This window comes from Gallinula chloropus (genome assembly GCF_964237585.1).
Source record: "Gallinula chloropus genome assembly, chromosome: Z".
NCBI classification, from domain to species: Eukaryota; Metazoa; Chordata; class Aves; order Gruiformes; family Rallidae; genus Gallinula; species Gallinula chloropus.
This window is the reverse complement of record NC_140089.1, coordinates 12,527,393-12,548,023: the sequence shown is the minus strand read 5'-3', so window position 1 is coordinate 12,548,023 and position 20,631 is coordinate 12,527,393.

Genomic DNA, 20,631 nt, shown 5'->3' with positions numbered 1-20,631 from the left:
GTTCACCCTGGTTCACTGTTTCATTTCTGTCCTTAATCAGAAGCTTGACATTTTGCTGAGATCAGCAAAGGGATTTCAAGGAAATGTTTTCTCTTAGGCTTCTCAGATGACAGTGCAGAGGTCATGCCTTAAAGCACAGGATTTTACATGTATATATATATTTACACAGCAGCTGCATTGGTTTCACCAATGGCAACAATTTCTGCAGGCTCTGTCAGAAACATATTTTTTGAGAAGGCAAAAAAAAACACAAACTCACTTTTACTCCTGGGCACCTTACTGCATATTTGCTTGAAATGAGTCTGCTTCAAAAGAATTCCTTGAATGCATAGCTCCAGATGGAAAGGCAATTTTCCCTCCATCATGGTTCACTGCCCTTTTTTCACCTGCCTATAGTACACAGCTTCCAGCTATTATGTCCCAGTAGATTGTCTTGCACTAGGGATCAGGTATGTTGCCTTGGAAGACAAGTTGTTTTCTATTAACTCTTCTGTGGAGTTTTTCATTTCTTGCTAATGTTATACGCTGCTGACATTAACAGCAACATTATTGCAGCATTTCACTGTGCTGCAACATGACTACTGCTGCTGATCCACTGCATGTTCTAATCATCTCTATCTGTAGATAGAAATTTCACAGGGAAGTATTTTATTCTCCTTCAACATTAAAATACAGTGCACTTTTTTTTTCTAGTCCACACTGAAAGAGTCTAATTTAGTCAGCCCATTTTTCTTTGGTAGTGTGATGAGTTGACCCTGGCTGGAGGCCAGGTCACCTCCAAAGCTGCTCTGTCACTCCAACTGCTCAACTGGACAGGGAAGAGAAAATACAATGAAAGGCTCATGGGCTGAATTAAGGGCGGAGAGAGATCTCTCAGCAATAAGGGCCACAAGAAAAACACTCAACTCTAAAAAAAAAAAATAATCTATTTATTACCAAAGAAAACAGAGTAATGAGAAATAAAACCAAATATTACACCTCTTCCACCCCTGCCTTCTTCCCAGGCACAACTTCACTCCTGATTTCTCTGCCTCCTCCCTGCAAGTGACAGAGAGGGACAGGGAATGGGAGTTGGGGTCAGTTTATCACGTTGCCTCTGTCAGTCTTTCCTCCTTAAGGGGAGGACTCTTCCTGTGCTCCAGCACAAGGTCCCTCACACAGGATGCAGCCCTCCATGAACTTGTCCAACATCAGTCCTTCCCATGGGCTGCAGCTCTTCACCAACTGCACCAGTGTAGGTCCCTTCCATGCACTGCAGACCTTCAGGAAAACTGCTCCATTGTGGGTCGCCACATGGTCACAAGTCCTGCCAGCAAATCTGCCCCAGCAAGGGCTCTTCTCTCCACTGGGCCACAGGTCCTGCCCGGGGCCTACACTAGGATGGGGCTCCTATGGGGTCACAGCATCCTTCAGGTGCTTTCACCTGCCACCATAGGATCCTCTATGGGCTCCCATGCAGGAGCAGATGAAGCCACCAGCTCCTCTGCTCCACCATGGACCTCCATATGCTGCAGGGGGACAGCCTGCCTCAACAGGGTCTTCTCCCCAGGCTGCAAGAGAATCTCTGCTCCAGTGCCTGGAACACCTCCTCCCCCGCCTTCTGCACTGCCCTTGGTGTCTGTAGAGTTGTTCCTCTCACATCTTCTCACTCCTCTCTCTGGCTGCAAGTGCTGCCCCCCAGGGTGGGTTTTTTTCTGCCTTAGGCACATTATCCCAGAGGTGCTACCACTGTCACTGACTGCCTTTATCATCGGCGAATCTCCCATTGGCTCTTTCTGATATGGGGGAAGCTTCTAGCAGTTTCTTGCAGAAGCCACCCTGGTAGCCCTCCCACTACAACAACCTTGTTGAGCAAACCAAATATAAATAGGCCTCTTTGCAATCAGGTTGGGCTTTGTGAGGGGAGACATACACTGCCACAGTGTGAGTGAAGCTCTCCTGTCCCATCTGCTGCGGTATAAAGACCACAAAAGCAGAGAGCAACAGCAAATTTTGAACTCTCATTCTTCACAGCAGCTTGTAGCCCCTACCTAGTGTTTGTTGGGTGGTAAAGTTCTAACAAGATCACAGTTATGACCTGAAGGGAGTGACTGAGTCCTCCCAGATCTGAGAGATATACCATGGGCTTTGTGGGAATCAAGACGCAGGGCAGGGCAAGAGGCTGATTCACCTCGCCATTCCTGCAGGCCAAGGAGAGGGAAAAGAATGGCTGTAGGCAGAGCAAGTGCTCAGCACACAGGTTGCTCAACAGATGAAACACCACTTGAATGGATGAGGGAATACTTGGATGGATCCTCTGCATCTCAGCCATGGTGCTCTCAGGATAGGAAGGAGATGTTGCCACTGCTTCCTTGCTGTGGTGAGATCCCACCACAGACTGTGCTCCTGGGACATAGTGGCCTGAGGGAAAAGGTGACAAGCTGCCCCACTGGACTGAAGGTGTTAAAAGGTCACACAGTCAGAGTGCTGGGCATGCCAATACCACCAAACACATGAGCAAGGTGTACTCAGTGTGCCAAGAAACTGGGGCATGTTCTACAGCTGGGCTTTGAATCAGGCTGGAGGCCACTGGTTCCCCACAGCAATGGTGACACATATGCCACAGCCTGGAAGCCCCCAAGCTGTGCTTCTGCAAGTTTCTGACACAGGTCGAGCATGTTGTCTGCAAGATATGCCTGAGTTACCTCAAAGTTTGGTAATTCAGATACCCATGGCAACACAGGTGCCACATGAAGGCAGCAGCAGAGGTGGATCCTCAATGTTTAAAATAGTTGGCTGAGTGGATTTTATATCTCTCAGTTACGCTGAAGATGGCTTAGCCAGTTGGAGACTGTTCTGGCCATGCTTGTCTGAGATATGTCCACATCCTGCCTCTAACATAATCCTGTGCTGCACCCATGTACTTTCTGTATTTGGCTGTACTGACATTTATACAGGCGATCCAAAGCCAGCACTGGCTAAAACCTCGTGCAGCCATCTAAGTGGCTCAGAGGACAAATGCTTTCTGCAAAGTCTCACATGCTGTGGATCTGTGACTGGACACAGTTCAATACTGCAGGAAGGGCACAAAGCAGCTTGTGAAAGAGAAATCAGTATTTCCTCATAATATCAGGGGTGTCTCACAAGTGTGAAAAATGGAAGAGAGATGAATACAAAAGGTCAAGGAAAAAATGTCAAATTCTTCACATTCCAAGCAAAATCCTGGCAGATTCTGAAAATACAAATGCCATCTGCCCAGGTCCTGGTAACTTGCATTTTACTCACAGACAAGAAAATGAGCAACTTATTTTTAAATCTGTATTTTTTTTTCCGTGTTTAGGCTTCTCCTGGTACCTCACAGAGTGTTAATAGAATCTTTTGCTGTTCTGGAGGTGACGTCAGAAAGGCATGCATGCTGCAAAAGACAAGAAGTTCATATGGAGTAAACCACGAGCTGCCACCTTAGATAAAATCTACATGCATGAAAGAGAAAGGTTCTCATTTGCATTAGATTACCCATAAAAAACCCAACTCAGTGTAGGGCCTGGTGAATTTTCAGTGTATCTAAATTAATGACATACTTCAGAGCAGTTTTGCACAAGCCAGTGACTTTTCTCCTTCACAGGTATATTTAAACTTTCAGGTGGACTACAAAATTACATTATTATACATGTTGCAGAGTATATTAAAAATGGACTGCTCTACTGCTGAAAATTTGTTAGTTTTGCACAGCAATTCCCACTCTGATGCTTGCTAATGATCGTTGCTATTGCTTCAGTCTAAATCACTTAACCATCTGATCAGACAAAATCTCACCAGGCAGAGCAAAGCCTCTGGGAAATACAGAGTGGGGACTTTCACAGAAGTCAGCTGCCTCCTCCATCACTGCTCTGACATGGCACTACTACCCTCAAGAGGCTGCAAATGCCCATGCCAGCAGCTCAGAAACCAGCCATTGCATTGCTACTGCGAGAGGGTCAGAGCATGCACAAAGCACTGGCATGAGATGGTTCCCTCACCCTACAGCAGCAGCGCTTCCATGTCCCCACCACCCCATCAGCCTCAGAAGCAGCAAGTCCACTGTCCCACAGACTTCCTCCCACCACCAGCTCTGTCTCTCCCATGCTTGCAGACATTTTCCATGTTTGATTGACAAGTGTGCCAAGCTGTACTGCATTAACACCTGTTAAGTACAGAGAAGTTCAGTCCGCATTTAAAGACTAAAGCAGAGAAACAGAGAGGCTTAATGACTTGGTAAAACGAAAACCACCTGAAATTCACATCAGTGCAGAAGTAGAGGATTTCAAAGCCATCACTGCACCCCTATGGTCCTGACCATTGATCCACTGCATTTCTTCCTGGGATGACATACATACCTAATGTATGTCATCCCAGGAAGGTTCTTACAGTTCAGCAGTAAGACTTTGCCTTCACCCAGGCTTCCCGCTGAAGCACACACTGCAATGAAGAACAGGTTGCCAGACAGCTGCCGATGGTCAGCCACACACTGCTTGCAGCCAGCAGATACTGCACTGCAACACATGTCTTCACAAGGAACAACACGCCACATTATCCCTGGATGTGTGTCAGTCTCACAGTCGCTGTGTCAAGACACTGGGACAAGGCAGGCCCTGGTCAGGGAGTTGTTTTCCCTTGACACCAAACACCACTGGTGAGCAGATGAACCACTACATCCCAACACTGTGGGGCAGGCAGGTCCTTCAGGCATCTGTGGCACCGTGATGAGGCAACAAAACTATTGCTGCCATCAAAACTGTGTTTTGCCCTGGACTCTCTGCAGCACGGGGTGTTAACTCATTAGCCACACAGAGTTCATGATGCACACACAAAACTTCCTTGGACACCCAGGACTCCTCCTGAGGAGAAGAGCTGAATGTGACCAGCTTGCCCATGGCTAATGGCCACCTGCCCACAGCATGGTCCCACAGGGTGAGGCACAGGGCCCACAGTCTCACCTATCTGGTGGCAGTTGTTCCTCTACTGTAACCTGTGAAAGAAGGACAAGGAAGTGTTTAAAAAGATACCACAGCTGTGAAATAACTGCCAGGGACTGTGACCGTGTTACCCCACCATCAAATAGCTGTCAGAGACCATGACAGTGTTACCCTGACATTGAATAGCTGTCAGGGACTGTGACAGTGTTACCCCACCAACAAAGCTGGCCTATGGTGAACCTGCACAGCTCTCAGACACTCTTTTGCCAAGCTCTTCGTCTGCTCAGGCAGGAAACAGATGCAGCAGCAGGACTCATGACTTCTGAGATTGCTTTGCCATGGTGGGCACTCCTGCGTGACTCGTGCTGGAAATGCCGCTCAGCTTGCAGTCCCTAAGCTGGGGGGTACCAGGGTGTGCAACATCTAGAAAATGGGGAGAACAAGAGGTGTTTCTACAGAAATAAACCAAGTAACTCCAGAAATATCAATAAATCTGCAAAACCCTTTAAATGTACGGTGACAGAATTGTATAAGCAAATACTGGTGATTTAAGAGTTATATACTTCACTGGTCCTCCCGGCTCTCCTTCTTCTGGGGTAGAGGGTAAGTCACACTTCTCTATCACATCTTCAGTGATCAGGCCTTCAGCTAAATATACAGGAGGGAGTGTGCACAAATGGACAACTGCTTGAAAGATACTGAGGAGATGCAGAATATCTTTGGTTGGTCACTGAATAGCAGGAAACTTATCTACCTGGAAAAGACCTGCATCAGAGGAGCTGACTGAGGCCACACTAACAGATTTTTATGGTCTATACAATGCTACAGAGACAAGCAGAAGATCAGGCTTTTGTGTCACCTGCAAAACTGGTATATTTTCTGTTTCATGAGGCAACAGTGGTCAGTAGGATGGAAAAATGAAGAGACAGTTTGGATCCTTTCCTAGGCCTGTGAACTCAGGAAGAGTTGCCCATTGCCAACATGCAATGCTGTCCAATGTCTCACTTTTAGAGATATTCTGCTTCACGAAATGGGCTGAGAAGGAGCACTTCATCCTGGAATGACTGTCTCCTTCCTTCACCTACTCAGGAGGCACTCTGGCCTCTGCTACTGGCCAAAGTGCATTCAAATAGAAGCTTCTCTTGAAAACCAATGATGTTCCTTTTCTCCACATTTCCTGAAGCCCTTCTTTCCTCCTAAAAATAACACCCACACAAATTAAGACACTCTCTAAGGCACTTCTTTGTACTCTTGTTCTCTCTCAAAAGACTAAGAATCCTCAGATATGAAATACCAAATACAGCACCAAAACAGTGCAATGAGATCAAACAGATTCTCAAGAAACAGGAATTGGTACAGCTCTGCTAAAATCCTTGGAACTAAACTAGTTTAAATTGTGTAAAAGATGACAGACCAGGGGCTTAGGCCAAATGCACTGTTCCTTTTTAGTCTGAAGTGGTGGAATGCAGTATTCGGTGCTGAAAGATGTTAAATTTCTTTGTGTCACTTGCATTCCCTTCATCAAATATTTCCCTCACATACACTTGTTCTACCAAATATTCACATGACTTTTACAGTGGCTTCTCTTAGAGCTTCTCAGTCACACTGGGTAGAGAGACACTGCTGAAGGTGCATTTGAAGAGGCTGCCAGAGAAGTATGTTGTCTCATGGATTGGTTTAGGAAAGCACATATTCCTCAAGCCTGCAGTAAGACACGTACAGACCTGAGAATACCAACAAGGGCTCCCACACTGCAACTATGTGCATTCAGATACAGCATTTCTGGTCACCCGTATTAGGATTCCTCATCCTCCACCAGCTGGAGATGTATGGTACATCAGATGACCATGTGTGATGGACTGGCTGTGTATTACATTCTCCATGAAAAATATTACTTCTCTATTTGTGATAAAAAAAACCCAACCAACCCAACCCAAAAGACCCCACAAAAACAAGCAATACCTAACAAAACCCCCAAAACACACCAAAAAAATGGAGAAGAGTTAGGTCTCTTTTCTCCTCAATTTTATCCAGCTAGAAGATAAACTCCAGATCAAGCACCGCATGCAGTGGGGCATTAATACAGCACAGATGATGACAGAACTCTAAAAGACAGTTTTGGGTTATGGAAAACTGCAGTCTAACAACAAAATTTAAACTGTACTTAGACTTCAGAATGCACGTGGTGCGTGCATGTCATAAAGTCATAGCTCTGCAGTCATCCAGATACCAGGTTTAGGGCAATCTTAGAATGCTTTGGATTGGAAGGGATCTCAGAGATCATCTAGTTCCAACCCATCTGCCACAGGCAGGGACACCCTCCACTTGATCAGGTTGCCTAAAGCCTCCTCCAACCTAGCTTTAAACACTTCCAGGGTCAGGCCTTCCACAATCTCTCTGGGCAATCTGTGCCAGGGCCTCACCACCCTCATAATAAAGAATTTTTTCCTAACATCTAACCTAAACCTACCCTCTTGCAGCTTGAAGCCTCCAGCACTGGAACTTGAGGTGCCTTGTGAACAGGAAATTGTCAGCAGCTGCCCATTCAAGATATGTCTTTCACAGCTTTACACCTGAAAATCTGACGGTGTGAGTTCCTGAGGTCTTAACATTTCACCAGCATTTGCTAGAAGTTGCAGTCATAAAACACAAGGTATCTCTGTAATAAAAAGTGATGGACTTTTTATCAGGCTGAGTATTATTAGTCCTTCCCCAGTTACTGCTGACCCACAGGAATAAACATTAATTTTCTTCCTGATAGATACTTTCACCTTCTAGTGGCAGCTGGCCAGATGACTGGAGCCAGGTCCTGCATACTAGTGTGGGACCTTTAACACAGACAGATGAAATGAACACAGTGTAGAGAGATCATGATGAAGACCATCCGTAAGCACTGCCTGTGCATTTAAATGCTTCCTTTTGCTGCTACCTATGTCCATCAAAAAAGAAAAGAATCAACAATCATTCTAACAAGATTACACTAACAAGGCAGTATGGACCACCTCACCCTCATTGATATGCCAGCCACTGCCACCTGTGTGAAGAATGTGCTCTGAACAATCTGGTTAGAGTCTGCTTTTAATTATCTAGTAATGTATTTTGCAATGCAGCAGGTTGTGTTCTGTTCAACAGCTGATTTTTGCTCTGCAATAATTTGTTTTTATGATAAAAGAACTTCAAGGTCAATAAAGATGGGTAAAAATGTTTAAATTGTTTTAAATATGAATTTAAAAATAAAACGGACGAGTAAACACCACATTTCTCACAGTTTCATCCTAGTAGTGTGTAGACACGCTTTTTGTCTTGACACTTGCAGGCTGACAGCATCTGTGCCATATTTTCTTCTGCAAGTAGCAAGCAGGGAGGGTGGAATTAATATTTGTTTAGGTCTTTTTTTAAGCTAGCTTTATATAGTACACACCCAACAGGCATGCACAAGCTTACATCTACATAGCCCTTGTTTTTCCTCTCCTTTTCCAATGCAAATCCTGAACGCATTTCAGATTTGTCACTGTTTAATATCAGGGATGCTGTGCATGCCCCTCTCTACCTGTCAGTAGCAAAGATCGTATGGACCAGGGGCAAAACAAGGAGGGTTTCGATATAGGCCCTACCCTTGCACCAGCCTGGTAAGCATCAGATTGCATTGTCAAACAATTTAGCATTTTGTTTACCAACATTTTTTACTGAAGGTTGCTCATTTATTGCCTCTCTGTTGTTTTCTCAGGGTACTCTTTTGGGACAGCAAGGACAGCTGGCTTCCTTCTCAGCCATACTGCTCACATGTCTGTGTGTGAATGGGCTTCTCTGGCTTCATAAAAGCTATCCCAGTTTTAGCCTTTGTGGTGAAAACAGACTGTCATACAGCTGGCTGCTAGTGCAAGCCGCATTCTGCCCCTTGCTCTGGAAGGTGGGGAAGTTTCCAGAGGTAATACCAGGGGATTTCCAGAGGTAATACAGAGGATTTTGTCCGTGAGGAATACACCTCCCCAAAGCTACATTCAACAAGTCCATCAGCGTTGTTTCCAGCTTAATCCCACCTGCTTCACGCTCATTTGTTTTCCTTGTTTTGTACTTGACTTTTCTACCTGACATGATTTATACCCAGATTCCAGGCTTTGGCTGACCAACCCTCCACTTCACACACAGTGTGAGTTAATTATAAATGTTTATAAATATCTTAAGTATGGGATGCAGGGGGAATCAGCCAGCCCCTTTTCAGTGCTCTGTGGGGACAGGACAAGGGGCAATGGCTGCAAGTTGGAGCACAGGACGTTCCACACCAACATGCGGAAGAACTTTTTCCCAGTGAGGGTGACAGAGCCCTGGGACAGGCTGCCCAGGGAGGTGGTGGAGTCTCCTTCTCTGGAGATATTCAAGACCCGTCTGGACACCTATCTGAGTGATATGTCCTAGGGAGCTGCTTTGGCAGGCGGCTTGGACCCGATGATCTCTTGAGGTCCCTTCCAACCCCTGTGATTCTATGATTCTAGGTCTGTGCTACCCCTTGCAATAAGAACAAAGGAGTCGGTACTAGTTAAGGACACGCTCCTTTAACTCCTCTAAGCAATCCTCTACATCTGCTCACTTTAACACCCTTGATTTGTGCAACAGTGAAACAACGTTCTACTCCCAGGAAAGTCCCCAATAAAATAAAAGCAATGGCTTGCAGTTCCTGCCACTCTTCTATGCAAGAACAGCAAAGCAACCAACACAGACTGATTTATTCTGCTTCCTCGAATCGCCTCTGCCTGAGGAAAGCATGAAGATCCCTGGAGACCAGAAAGGAGAATCTGAGAGCAATAAAAAATTAAAACCACAATTATAGCTCCAAGTTCAAACATGCTTATTTACATCCTATGCTCCACTCTGCCCTCCTTATCCAGATTTCTTATAGAAATAAGGACATTGGATGGCTCCCTGGCCACCTCCTCATCCATTGTCATTCTCAGTTTGACAGGAGAGCTACACCGGTGGTTAGCCGCTAGTGGGTGGCTGTGCAGGAGTGAGAAAGCACACAGCCCCTGCTGAAAGGACATAGGAAGAACAGGATAAAATAAGAACCAGGCAGTGAGAAACCTTCATAAGCACTCTTAATTGCAAACAAAACCTTTGCCGATACTTTAGGTCATCCTCCGTATCCATCATCTTGAAGAGAAACCCTCAGGAAATCAAGCACTGCTAATTCCACTGTTCACTGAGGTGCTGGCTGGTTGTAGCATGCTGCCTGTACCTGCTTTAGACTGCCAGCTACATTTCGTTTTGCTCACGCAGCTGTAAGGACTGTACAAAGTCCCTGGCAAACATTCTCCATCTCGGAGATCCGGCATGCAACCCACACAACTCCAGTTTGTTTCCACAGGGCAAAACCAAGGTCCTCATCCCAGTTAGCAGGGAAATTGAGGCAGGCTCCAAACAAAGCTGCCATGGCACAAACGGCACAGAATATAACGTCCTCCCACGGGTGCAGGCGGACAGAAGTCAGCTGTAGTTCAGAAGGAAGGTTTTCCTTTCAGGCCCATCTATCTTTCCAAGCAACGACCACAAAAAGCTGCAGAAGTGGATGTAAACTTAATGCCTAGCCAAGGGATTAATTTGTCCATCAGCTGATTCCTGCATGCCATGCTAATTCAAGCACTGAAAAAGCATCCTGCAAATGGCTGCGTGTACTGTACGTGGTCTATTAATTGGCTGTTAAGGTTAGAAGAATACTGATTAAGAAACAGGATGACGATTTGTTACTACCATGAGCAGCTTCAAGCTTCAGGCAGCTTCAGTGTAGACTCCAGCTACACATTTATTTACAGTCTATTCAAGCACACTTCCACAAGAAGGGGTCAGAAGGAAAAAATAAAAGAGAGAAAAAAAACCCCAAACATCCTGTAAAGCGCTTCTGTGCCAACACTGACAAACTGCTCAGCATTTCCCACTGCTGAGGTTAAGTGCTAGGTCATGTCAGCACAGACCAAACAACATTCTGAGGAAGCAGAACTTCATCAGGCTGCTCTGTTTTTTCTAATTTTAGTAGCCAGCAAGAGAACCTCAGAGGACAAAACACTACTTCAGATGTCCAGGTAGTCTGGATAGAGTGATTTCAGTGACTGCATCCAGGGAGAGTAAGTCAAGTCTCTGGGCAGAATTCCCCACTGCCCCACCTCTTGTGCCTTCATGCCCGTGCTGCTACACGTGACACAGTCAGAATGGCAATCTCTTTCGCCTGATTTTTACAAACAGAAATTAAGATGAAACTGAAGAGGCAGTAGTCATTCAGGCCTGCTCTTTGAACGTGTTACAGACCTGTTCCTAATGCAAGGATAAAGTGTTACCGACGTCAACAAAAACGAAGGAGTATGCTGATGTATGCCTACATCAGTGGGACGTTGCTGTGTCAGATCTTTCTGTGTATTTCTATCTCTGTAATCCTGCCAGTTGCATAAATGCACTCTCACAATAATTAAATCCCTGCTCTGCACTCTCCGGGTTGCATCACACAACGTTTTGCACATTTTTACCCAGACTGTTCAAGGGTACAGACCAAAAGAGCTGCAAAAATTGCAGCTCGTGGTCAAGTAATCCAGGCAATGCTAGGGAGAACCTTGTCGCTTATCAGAGGGCCAAAGTGCAGCCTGATTTTCCCAGCCCTTATTATAAGAAGCAATTGCTATTCTAGCATTTAGTGCAAAACCAGTTGTCTTTTCTGGCGTCTAATCTCTGGCAGATGGAGACACAAGTTTTCAGTTTCGTGCATTATTAATTCTTCAGCAATACCAAATGCAGAGCAAATGCATTACACATCAGTAGGACAGAACCAATGGAAAACAAAGCAGTCAGATAATGCCTCACAAACACCCTTTTCTTTCACTCTATATACCTGTTATTGTTAGAGCTTCCCCCCACTGACCACAGCCAAGGCTTTCTCACTGCCTCCCTCTCATGTGGTCAGATGTTTTCCAGAATATTGCAGAAGATTTTAACTGTCAGATCTCTCCCATTCTGGATGAAGAAGGTCCAGAGATGAGGAGATCCCTCTTCCAAGCTGATTAGCCAGTTCATGCACTTAAGAAACCCTATTACTTTAAGAAATCATGTCAAAGTACTTTCATGATTTTCAGGGGGCTTTTTTCTTTGCAGGACCTTCCCGACCGGGACAACTGGTCTTCTTTAGCTTCATAACATGCTCCCACAACAAAGGAGATCTTTGAAAACCAAGTGTGCTTCTTAGCAATGTCTGCCAGTAACTTGCACCCAGCCCTGTGGCAGCAGGGAAGGGGATATTCCAGGCCTGCAGGGACATCCCAGTTTCCTCCAGGACCAGGAGTGCTCTTGCCTTTGGCATAGCACACAGACAAAGCACTAAGAATTAACTGTGAAAATAAATCTGAGTTACCTGCCTCAATGTGTCCCCTAGAGCTCTGCAAATTCACCTTTAAGTGTTGTTTTTCCTGAGATTACTCTGGATTTGTGAATTTACGCGGATCAGGTAAGAGTATTAGTAAACCTGCAGATAAAAGTCTTTAAAAAGAAACTCTGAAAACACTGTTTCTGAATGACCCCATCAAATCAAAAGCGGTGTAAAAGTCTTTGCATTGTTACTAGAAAATACTCTTTGAGTTCCATGAGGGAATAAGTATCAGAATAGTTCTGAACACATTTCCTCTTGCACCATTTGCACATACTTTTGCTGGCCACAGACAGGCAGAAAGAAGCCAGAATTGGGAATAACTCTGCTGTCCCTGTGAAACTGCAGTCAAGTCCATCAGGACCCATTCTGCTTTAAGGAAAACACTTTGTACCTGAAGTACGAAACAGTGTATTTCGGAAAGAGGCAGCAGGTCCCTTTATAACTTAGCCTTCACCAGTTCAATGAGTAGGTCTGCTTGGTACTGTGATCCGGGCCACTGATTATTGATTTCTTGTCCCTCTACTATTGATGGTGTTGCTGTGCCAGGTTTTGTTGTGTGGGAGGTACAAGTTATGTTTCACTTGGACAGTCTGGGCTGTTTTCTTGTTTTAACAACTTCTACCATCCCTTGGCATGCCCAGAGCATTTTTAAAAAAACTTCTTTCAGTAACAGAAAGCTTGACCAGGGAAGTCCAACCATGCTGGGCAGGATGCATGCTCAGCCTGCAGTGCTTCTTGGGAGCAGAAGCACAAGGAAATACAGCTTCAAATCTACTTGCTTGCTCACCCACCCCACCCCTCCCACCTGCCCCCGTTCTGTGCTCCACCAGATGCCACAGCAGCACATTGCCCAGGGGTGACAGAGGCAGCTCAGCAGTGTAGCTGCTGCACACTGGCCAGGTGTATTGCTCTGTGATACTAAGGAATGACTTGGGGGCTCTGTCCCCAAGTTCCTCCTCCTTCCAGGATGTGCATGTAAATGCAATGCAGTTTGGTTTTGTTTCAAGGTGGATAAATGAATATATGTATGCATGTATGCATGTATGTATGTATGTATGTATGTATGTATCTATCTATCTATCTATCTATCTATCTATCTATCTATCTTTCTATCTATCTTTTCCCACTGTGTCAGTAGCAGTAGAGTCTTCTACATTCTAGGAGGCCAGTCACAGAAGCATAGTATCATTTAGAAAAAGACCTTTAAGATCACTGAGTGCAACCATAGTTGGTAATACTACTTAGTCAAACTCCCTACTCCTGATACTAAAATACTGCTAATACTAAAAAACATGAGTATGGGCTGATGCCTGTTTCAGCATATAGTTCTTCAGAGGGTCTCACCAGGATGCTACTGCACAGTGTAAGAATAAACACCATCACTTATGTCTTACCTCTTAAATGTTACTTACATCACATTCCCAGCTCCACATGCTCTTAGCATCATTCTTAGCCTTGGACTGCTACTGTTTCTTTCTCTCCTGCTCTCTTCACATACAGGCACTCCTGCACCTTCACTAAGCTACAGAGTTTAGATGCTTTTTAGAAAAAGGCAAGAGGAAAAAACACCCATCCTCAGGCTGTGACTGGAGATGATGGAGAGTACCAGAGTAATCTTTGAATGTGGTGACTTTACCTAAGCTAGCAGAATAAGTCACAGAATCACAGTGTCACTATGTTGGAAAGGACCTTTGAGATCATCGACTCCAACCATACCTGTCCTCTACTAAACCATATCCCTGAGCACCTCATCTACCCATCTTTTAAATACATCCAGGGTCAGTGACTCAACCCCCTCCCTGGGCAGCCTGTTCCAGTGCCCAATAACGCTTTCGGTGATGAGCTTTTTCCTAATGTCTAATCTGAACCTGCCCTAGCACAGCTTCATGCCATTTCCCCTTGTCCTGTCAGCTCTTGCTTGGGTGAAGAAACCATCACCCACCTCTCTACAACCTCCCTTCAGATAGTTGTAGGTGGTGATAAGGTCTCCCCTCAGCCTCCTCTTCTCCAGGCTAAACATCCCCAGCTCCCTCAGCCACTCCTCATAGGATTTGCCCTCCAGCCCCTTCACCAGCCCGGCTGCTCTTCTCTGGGCACGCTACAGGGCCTCAATGTCCTTCTTGTAGTGTGGGGCCCAAAACAGCACAGTACTCGAGGTGTGGCCTCACCAATGCTTAGTACAAGGGCACCTGTTTTTGATACAAGCCAAGATGCCATTGGCCTTCTTGGCTACCTGGGCACACTGCTGGCTTATGTTCAGCCTGCAGTCAACCAACACCCCCAGCTCCTTCTCTGTCTGACAGCTCTCCAGCCAGTCTCCCCCAAGCCTGTAGCACTGCTTGGGGTTGTTATGTCCCAGGTGCAGGACTCTGCACTTGGCCTTGTTAAACCTCATCCCACATCAGGCAATGTGGAAAAAAATTGAGTTTGTGACACAGGGCTACACACTTCTTAAACCCATAATCTGGGTTGTTTGCAGGAGTGCTTTTAGACACCCTGATTTTGATAATCCTGCTTAACTGCAGAACTGGTTTTACATCTCCACAGCTGCCATTCCCCAAACTACCAAACAGAGCTATTCAATTAGCTTTTGTTCAGTCTTACTGTTATGTCCTAACTATGTAGTTCGGGTGCTACATTAGGTCTGGAGAGAGGAAGATATAAGCCAACAGGGAAAAGGAAAACAGTGTGCAGCTCAGAAAGCCAGGAATGCATCAGGTGGGATGGCACTTACTGTGCCAGAACATTTCATAACCTGATCCTGGGCAGTTCTGCACATCAGTGACTTGTTGGCTTAATGCTGATTTCACCACAGTTTTACTTTTGCTCATGAAGTTACCATGGAAACTTCTGTGTCTGAGAAACTGGGAAGACCCAGCTGTAGGACTGGAGAATATATAAATCTGTAAGCAGGGAAGTAACAAGAAAGTGATTCAGATGTGCACCTTTTCATCAAAGCCATACCTGAACACGTCATGGGGGGCAAGAAAGATGCCTTCTCCTTGCAGGAGCTGTGAAATATAGAAGCAGGGTACAGGCTAATTAGGAGTTTGCTGAACTAAAATCTAGACAGTGGTTGGAAGATGTTATCTTCTTGCTTGAAAATGTTTGATTATTAACATCATCCTGGAGCCTGACAAACACCCAGCTTTCCCAGCTTCTGCCTTTCCTAGCCTTGAGACCACAACTTCCTTTCCTAGTAGCACAAATTAGATTTAACCTGTATCTCACAACACAAGAACTCTTGTCCTCCCACACTATTCTCTTCCCCACTTCTTCCTTCTCTACTTCATACAGTTCAATGAATCAGAATTTGATGTGCTGGTGCAGCCTAATACGTGCACGTAGGGATGCACCATCTGGTACTTTTGTTTTCTCTGCAAGTGTGAGATATGCCACCCATGAAGGAGATTCTGCCTCTGCTGACTGCCCAACAGTCAGATACAAGCAGCAGCACAGAGTGTCTTGTACTCCGTGGGTCGCTGGCAGAAGACTGGGGAACGAGGTGTTGCAAAAGTGGACTTGCTTCCTTTCCTTGGTTGTTCACCACTACACTGAATACCGAAAAAATTTACTGTGTCCATTTAATAAATAGGGTGAAATACTCTACATGGTCATCTTGATTATATCATTAGTGATCCTAAGGGAATTAAAGCATTAAGCTACTTGCTTAGGAAAGTACCTTCTTGTCTCCTCTCTCTCCTCTACAGCATCTGTGGCAGCTTTTCTGCTGACTGGTAGTTGCACGTTCACAGCATCAGCTATATTGAGTCAATCTGGGGAGTAATACTGAGGACTGCACTCATTCCTTCCTAAGAACACAAACCAACACACTAAATGAACTGGCTGTGCTCCTCAGTGACCTTAGAGGGGGGCACAATTTCGGTATAACACACACCCTACTTAAAACATGCACTTTTTTTCCCAGGGTAACGCACCGTACAACCTTATTTCAATGATGTCTCAGAAGACTGGAGGTTAAAATCATGCTGTGTCCAGACAAATAGAAAGCAACTACTTCTACCATTAACCTTCTACCGTTAACCGTTAACCCTTCAATCATATTATTGCTTAATAAGTTGTCATTATTATTTTAAAATAATAAATAGTACTGCAAAATTTTCTTTTCTTTTTGCTGATTTATTTGTGTTGTCAAGGTTCCATGCAGGAACTGGAGTCTTCATTGGTCAGGTATTTGCACAAGCAAAGCTCCTGTTTGAGTTTATGAGCAAGGGAGTGAGAAGCAGACATTTCTGCAGAAGACAAAGAGAAAGTGTTACCCAGTGATGTGAGAAAGGCAGCTCACAGGGGTGGACACTGTTAGGGAAGTCACTTTGCAGCAAATCACTGCATCAGAAGAGGTACAAGACCGGGGCTGCTTCATACTTGGTGCACCTGAACTTCCCCAGTCAAATATATGGCATTTCGGTCACACATTCATCCTAGGGATGACACAAATTCATAATTACTCTTAGTCTTTTCCCCAAATTTGGAAAGTTTCCATTCTGCCCTTTTCTTCCCCCATCTCTCCTTCCCCCACCCTTTTCCCTGTCAAAATACAGAGTTTGCCTTACAAAGTTTGTCAAACTGCCTGTATGCAGCCATCAAACTGGGAAGCTATTCTCCCAGATCCAGTTAAGAAAATAAATCTTTTGGTAAAGGGATTTTCATTACCCTTGCTGTGGTGTGGCATGTCAACATGCAGTGACTCCAGAGCACAGGCTTTTGCCTTTTACTCTCAGGATAACAGTACTGGCAAGAACTTACTGCAAGAATCAGAGCCCTTATTACAGTGCTGACTATTAATAATTGCTAGATAAATTCAAAATGGTAGCAGGAAAAAAACACTTTAGGAAATTCAAGATTGCCAACACATGACTAATTTTCTAACCCAGGTTACCAAGTCATGTTTTACGGGATATCCTGTTACCTGTAGAGAGACTGGAACACAGAATTTCTACACCACAGAAAGGAAACTTTGGAGAATTTTGGCAGAGATTGTCAAAGGAAGGAGTGGTATGGTCATCAGATGCAGAGCTGGAGCACGATGAGGACCCGGGACTTTTCAGGAAGTCCAAGGGGAACCCTTCATGGCAACATACACACAAACGTCCCAAGGCTGCTTTAATTTGCACCAGAGGTCAGAGAAGTCTCTGAGAAATGCCTGGCAGATAAAAGACAGGCTGGAGCCACTGGGTGCCCAATATCAGCATCTAATCATCAAAAAGTCCGGAAGGGAGATTGACTACAAATGGAAAAGGACCGCTGTATAGCTAAATTACACTGGATAATCTCCCTCACTTGTTCTAAGAAAGAAAACTTACAAATACCATACAATTCAAAATACTGCTGAATAATGCTAAAAGGTTGACACTTGTGAAAGGGGTGATGGCAAATACAGAGAACAGCAGTAGTTCTGCAAGAGTAAAGTACCACTTTGAAGAACACTTACAAGAAAAAATATCAGGTCCTACGAGAAGAGTCACTGTGCCCGGGTGCTACTAATTGCAAAGATTTCTATTTAAATATGTACTTTCCCACAGTTTCCAGGAGTTGAGAAATGTGCTTCATTTCCTTTCAGCCTCCTTGACATTTTCTGGTACTGTTCTCATGTTATCTACATAATTTGGAACCTTTTTAGCTGTTTGCTTCGCATGATAATGTCTGCTTATAACAGTATTTGAGTAGCTTAACATTTTAGATTTCCCAGTAATATGCAATTGTTTTACTATGCAATTACTTTCCTGGTATTCAAATATGGTGCATCTGTGCCTGTTTTTTAGTCTTGGAGTTGACCGTGACAGATGTTCACTGTTTGCCCTGTGTTCTGCTTTGTTAAAGGGGTTTGTTTGGGAAGTGGAGAGGCCAGCTTTCAGTTCAACTTACCTGGAATGCCCCACTCTGAGGGGCAAGTGGAAACTTTTGGAGCTGCAAAACAGAGGGAGTCCAGGAAAGCTGTGAACTGGGTACTAAGGTATAGATTGGAAGGTACATGAAAAGAACAATAACAAGGCCAAATTACTTTCTTGGCATGGAGTACTGAGAAGAATATAGCAATAAACAAAGGTTCTTCCGGCTCCAAAGCAAGGAAATGTAAGTGCACTCATGGAATAGGTTAAATACCCTACAGCTACTGCATTATAAAACCTAAAGCACAACCACCAAATTCCCTTTTTGCATTTGAACTTCTGCATCTGAAAGCTGCCTCTCCTTAGTTCTGATCAGAATCAACAGGAGTGTTAAAAGAGAACTCAGCAGTCTGATAATTAAGTTTTTGTTGTACAACATTGAGACTTTAGATGGAAGTTTTAAACCACTGTTTGTTCTAGAAGGTAAAAGTCACAAATGTTAACAACAGCCTTTCACTATCAACCCAAAATATCTAATAAGATTTAATTTCAGACTCTACCTTAACACCTTAGATTTTATGGAAAGCAATACCTACCTGAATTGTTCTCAGTGACACAAGAATTGCTAACTCACATAGGTGAGTCAGTCTCTGTCTTGCTGCCTCCAACATCTCAATCCAGGGCAGCATGCACCTGGAGCCTGTGGGCTGCAACATCACTGCTAACAGCTGGTTATATCTGCAGCATCACTTCTGTTTGCTCTGAATTCTGGGATGCATGGACAAACGTGGAACCAAAACATCATCTCAACCATACTGACTAACGATCCAGTGCCCCAGGTGATCACAGAACCAATGAATATCACATAGAAGTACTTAATTTTTTAATATACATCTTTTTGTGGACAAGTTTAAAAGATCAGAGGGTTACAGCAGATTGAAAGGAAGAAAGCCTGTGCCCCAGGAGGAGAGGCATGGTACCTATTTGCAAGGTTGGGGTCAGCATTTTGCTGACCAAGTTCCTGAAGGAGCAGCATCTTGGACCCCCAAGGATTCCAGAAAAAGTCCACTTCCTTCTGTAATCAGCATTGTGGAGATTAGAAGGACTCATACATATACAACTCTATTTGCATCTAAAATGTAAAGCAGAATACTAATCATTATCAAAAAGTCAGTATGTTTTAGAATAGTTGGTACAGGAATCACTTTTCCATGGAATCCGTTGGAATATTACTTCCATAGGGTTTCCTGTACAAATAAGAACCAAAGAAAAAATCAGCTTAGACTAGTGTAAAGCTATTTGTATTCCAACTTCAATGATTTCTTCTCCTTTTTTTCTACAGGTGCAACCAAACGCAAACATTTTTCTGGTTGCTGCCAGCACAAGATTTATCTGTTCTCCATTGGACACAGGGCTTTTCCCACTCCATCTCCAGTGTGCCTGGCTGGGCATTTAAACAAACAAGACCCTAAATAATAGACTCCTTAAGGAGTATCCTGGATCATAAGCACATTAGGTCAAATCTGGAGGTCAGAAGTATCACGTTCTGTGACAGCCTCTAGCTGCAGGGACCGTCAGCTCTGCTGCCTGGGAATTTCCTCAGCTGCTGCCCTCAACAATTTACATTTAATCGATGCAAAGGAAAATAATAGTACAAAGGCTCACAGTGGCATTGGGCCACCTAGGAATTTGCAGGCAACAGCAGAAGTATATTGATACTGTGATGACTGATTCTGTACAGGACTGGCACAACAAGCTGACAAGGGGCAAGATCCCTGTAGAGGCACCGCTGTGACATTAGAATTCACATGGAAGCTCGATTACAGTGCATCCCCTGTGTGCTCTTGGGACATCCAGCTTTTGCCTTATGTGACTTCAGAGGGAAAATGTTCTGCTTTTTTTGGAAAATGGCTTTGAAATGAGTGAGGAGAACAGGTCCTAATCCTGGTTTTGTCCCTTCCTCATGCTCCTTTCCCTGCTTTGCATTGTTTTGGGGTGGTTCTTCCCTACTCCCTAATTAAACCTGCCTGTACTCCCAATAACGGACTAAATTTGATCCCACCCTGTAGGCATCATCAAAGAGGGCAAGGGGATGGAAAGTGAAAGGGCAAGTGATTTCCAGGATTAGCCATGTTCCCAGAGCAGTTCCCACCTTATTAAATGCCTGCTCAGCAGGAGGTTGGCTTCTCTGCTTGCTTGGTTTTCCCCACCAAAACCTCTAAGGCCTGTGCATTGTCCATATTGACCACTCCACTGGCAGCTGAGCAGAAGGCATTTGTGACTGAGCTTCTGAAAATAAGTTGAAATAATGCATCTCAAAACACTTTAAATTACCATTTTGTCAGCACCAGTGCCAGTTAGGGTTTGTGCAGGTAGTGAAAGGGACATCTCAATGTCATTAGCAGAGCCAGAGAGCACCTCACCATTCTTGCTTAGGTCAGACTTG